Here is a 4,872-nt window from a genome sequence, read left to right on the forward strand (position 1 = left end):
ATTTGCTCATTGGGCAAGTCAGGAGTATTTTTGTGTTGGCCAAAGATGTAAAGTAGCTTTTTTTCACCTAAACACAGGGGAGGAACAAGAAGGACCAGACTACTGGAATTCTTTGCATTTGGTTTGTTATCAGTAAAAACAAAATCACCTGCCCAATGGGGCAACCAAAGAACAGGCTCAACTTCCGCAACTGCTTAGATCACTTGCCCATGGCAATATGGCAACCCTTACCAATACCTCAGTATGTGTGTGTGTAACTATGTGTATGAACCAGTCCATGTTCTCTCCATATGTCTGGGAAGACTTTTAGCTGACATTATTGTACGTTTTTGTGTGTAAGTGAACAATTTGTGTGAATATACGTATACTGACACAATCCACAGCAGTTAAAGTTAAGTGGAAAAAGAAAGTCGTGGCATTATTGTATGTAGGTTTGAATTCTGCCAACATGCTGTTGTAACGGCGTTCTTTTGTTGTTGAAGGAGAGTCGGACCGAAATGCAGCGTGTAAGTTACTCATGTTTATTGAATGAAGACAAAACGAACGAACTAACACGAATAACTAAATAAATACGAAAAAAACAACAAACAGAACGAAACCTAATACAGCCTGACTGGTGCAACCTACACAGAGACAGGGACAATCACCCACGAAATGCAAAGCGAGAAACAGGCTACCTAAATACGGTTCCCAATCAGCGACAACGAGAAGCACCTGACTCTGATTGAGAACCGCCTCAGGCAGCCAACCTAATTAACACCACACACCCCCCTAATCAACTAGAATCCCAAACACTACAAACCCCAAAACGAAAATACAATACATAATAACCCCATGTCACACCCTGGTCTGACTAACTAATAAACTAAAACACACAATACTAAGACCAAGGCGTGACAGAACCCCCCCCCTAAGGTGCGGACTCCCGAACGCACCTCAAAACCATAGGGAGGGTCCGGGTGGGCATCTGTCCATGGTGGCGGTTCCGGCTCCGGACGTGGACCCCACTTCAAAAATGTCAATGTTCCTCCCCTTCGCGTCCATAGATAATCCACCCTAACCGCCGACCATGGCCGAATAGTCCTCACCCAGAACCCTACATAATAGAAGAGCAGCTCGTGACTGAGGGGCAGCTCGTGACTGAGGGGCAGCTCGGAACTGAGGGACAGCTCGGGACTGAGGGACAGCTCGGGACTGAGGGACAGCTCGGGACTGAGGGACAGCTCGGGACTGAGGGGCAGCTCGGGACAGAGGGGCAGCTCGGGACAGAGGGGCAGCTCGGGACAGAGGGGCAGCTCGGGACAGAGGGGCAGCTCGGGACAGAGGGGCAGCTCAGCACTGAGAGGCAGCCCAGCACTGAGAAAAAGCCCAGTACTGAGAAAAAGCCCAGTACTGAGAAAAAGCCCAGCCAGGAAGTAGAATCCGGCAGATCCAGGCTGACTGGCGGATCCTGGTTGACTGGCGGATCCTGGCTGACTGGCGGATCCTGGCTGACTGGCGGATCCTGGCTGACTGGCGGATCCTGGCTGACTGGCAGATCCTGGTTTACTGGCGGATCCTGGCTGACTAGCAGATCTGGAAGAGTCTGGATGACTGGCAGATCTGGAAGTGTCTGGATGACTGGCAGATCTGGAAGAGTCTGGATGACTGGCAGATCTGGAAGAGTCTGGATGACTGGCAGATCTGGAAGAGTCTGGCTGACTGGCAGATCTGGAAGAGTCTGGCTGACTGGCAGATCTGGAAGAGTCTGGTTGACTGGCAGATCTGGAAGAGTCTGGTCGACTGGCAGATCTGGAAGAGTCTGGTTGACTGGCAGATCTGGAAGAGTCTGGCTGACTGGAATGGTCTGGCTGACTGGCAGATCTGGAAGAGTCTGGCTGACTGGCAGATCTGGCTGCTTCATGCTGACTGACGGCTCAGGCTGCTCCATGCAGATTGACAGCTCTGGCGGCTTCCTGCAGATTGGCAGCTCCATGCAGACTGGCAACTCCACGCAGACTAGCAGATCTGGAAGAGTCTGGTTGACTGGCAGATCTGGAAGAGTCTGGCTGACTGGCAGATCTGGAAGAGTCTGGCTGACTGGAATGGTCTGGCTGACTGGCAGATCTGGAAGAGTCTGGCTGACTGGCAGATCTGGCTGCTTCATGCTGACTGACGGCTCAGGCTGCTCCATGCAGATTGACAGCTCTGGCGGCTTCCTGCAGATTGGCAGCTCCATGCAGACTGGCAACTCCATGCAGACTAGCAGATCTGGAAGAGTCTGGTTGACTGGCAGATCTGGAGGAGTCTGGCTGACTGGAATGGTCTGGCTGACTGGCAGATCTGGAAGAGTCTGGCTGACTGGCAGATCTGGCTGCTTCATGCTGACTGACGGCTCAGGCTGTTTCATGCAGATTGACAGCTCTGGCGGCTTCTTGCAGATTGGCAGCTCCATGCAGACTGGCAACTCCATGCAGACTAGCAGCTCAGGCTGCTGTATACAGACAGGAGGCTCCGGCAGCGCTGTAGAGGAGGAAGGCTCTAGAACCGCTGAACAGACGGGAGACTCCGACAGCGCAGGAGAGAGAGAAAGCGCTGGCTGCGCTGAACAGGCGAGGCGCACTGTAGGCCTGATGCGTGGTGCTGGCACTGGTGGTATTTGGCCGAGGACACGCACAGGAAGCCTAGTGCGGGGAGCTGCTACTGGAGGGCTGGGGTGTGGAGGTGGTTCTGAATAGACCGGACCGTGCAGGCGCACTGGAGCTCTTGAGCACCGAGCCTGCCCAACCTTACCTGGTTGAATACTCTTGGTTGCCCTGCCAGTGCTGTGAGGAGAAATAGCCCGCACTGGGCTATGTAGGCTAACCGGAGAAACAGAGCGCAAGGCTGGTGCCATGAAAACCGGCCCAAGGAGACGCACTGGAGAACGGATGCGTAGAGCCGGCTTCATAGCATTTGGCTCGACGCTCAATCTAGCCCAGCCGATACGCGGAGCTGAAATATACCGCACCGGGCTATGCACCCGCACTCTGGACACCGTGCGCACCTCTGCATAACACGGTGCCCGTCCGGTCTCTCTAGCCCTCCGGTATGCACAGGGAGATTGCGCAGGTCTCCTACCTGACGCAGCCATACTCCCTGATAGCCCCCCCCAAAAAACATTTTGGGGCTGCTTTTCGGTTTTTGCTCTGCGCCGCCGTGACTTTCTCTTTAACTCCATTCTTCGATAGCCCTCTTTGCACTGCTCCAGTGAATCCCAGGCGGGCTCCGGCACTCTCTCCGGGTCGGCCGCCCACCTATCTATTTCTTCCCACGTCGTTAAATCTCATGTCCATTCTCTGAATAATTCCTCCTCCCTTTGCTGCTCCTGCCTGTTGACACGCTGCTCCTGTTTACTCTTCGCCTGCTGCGCTTTAGGGCGGCTACACTCTTCTGGTTTAGCCCAGGGTCCTCTTCCGTCAAGGATTTCCTCCCATGACCAGAAATCCTTAAAACGAGGCTCCTCTTTGCGCGGCTCTTCTTTGCGCTGCACCTGCCTGTTGACACGCTGCTCGGTCCGAGAGTGGTGGGTGATTCTGCAACGGCATTATTTTGTTGTTGAAGGAGAGTCGGACCGAAATGCAGCGTGTAAGTTACTCATGTTTATTGAATGAAGACAAAACGAACGAACTAACACGAATAACTAAATAAATACAAAAAAAAAACAAACAGAACGAAACCTAATACAGCCTGACTGGTGCAACCTACACAGAGACAGGGACAATCACCCACGAAATGCAAAGCGAGAAACAGGCTACCTAAATACGGTTCCCAATCAGCGACAACGAGAAGCACCTGACTCTGATTGAGAACCGCCTCAGGCAGCCAACCTAATTAACACCACACACCCCCCTAATCAACTAGAATCCCAAACACTACAAACCCCAAAACGAAAATACAATACATAATAACCCCATGTCACACCCTGGTCTGACTAACTAATAAACTAAAACACACAATACTAAGACCAAGGCGTGACAGCTGTATTCATTCTGGCTCATTAGGAAATTCTTGCAATGACATGTTTCCGTTTCCTGACCCATGGTACCGTGAGCCTGGTTCCTAAGAACCTTTCTACTAAATCTACTTATTCATGATAAAAAGTCTACTTCTCACCCTCACTGTTGACAAACAGAAATTCATTTCACTGACATTTATACAAAATAATGGTGAAATGAATGTTATGAGAATGTGAAGCATCAAGTTATAAGATATTGCACTGTCCTGTGATAGGGGCTATGTTTCTGCTTAAAGAGACCCATGTGGATTTGATTTTACATCACATGAGAATCTCAGATATGTTGAACTTTACATTTGTCACCATGAATTCTCTCAGATTGCAGAGCTAACTGTTTTACCATATACAGTATAATACAGCAAATGTGGATACCGTATGACAGGCGTTGTGTTTACATATTTTTAGAATGCACTGTAGTTACAGATCATGTCCTAATGACTGCTCTGTGTTTGGAGGGGTTTGTTTGAACTTACTCAGAGGCAACTTTCCCCTTTGAAGTCACAAGATATATGGGAAATGGCACTCTAAGGGGCTCACATGAGAGTGAGAGTAACATCACAAGTAGAAGTCTCATATGTTTGCTTAGGTTTGTGTGTGTGTGTGCGTGTGTGTGCGTGTGTGTGCGTGTGTGTGCGTGTGTGTGTGTGTTTGTGTGTACGTACTATAGGTTTAGAATCCTTTTTCTTGACTTGTTTAGACAGCACAGTGGTGGAGTTTCTGCATGGAAGCCTGACTGGTTCAACTACTGCATTCATGTGAGCAGTCTCATGACTGATCCCTTGTGTGTAAAGATACATGACTTTTCCTCCCCTTATGAGGTGGGGAGGAGGGTGTGT

Source organism: Oncorhynchus masou, chromosome 15 (assembly GCF_036934945.1).
Source record: "Oncorhynchus masou masou isolate Uvic2021 chromosome 15, UVic_Omas_1.1, whole genome shotgun sequence".
NCBI lineage: Eukaryota > Metazoa > Chordata > Actinopteri > Salmoniformes > Salmonidae > Oncorhynchus > Oncorhynchus masou.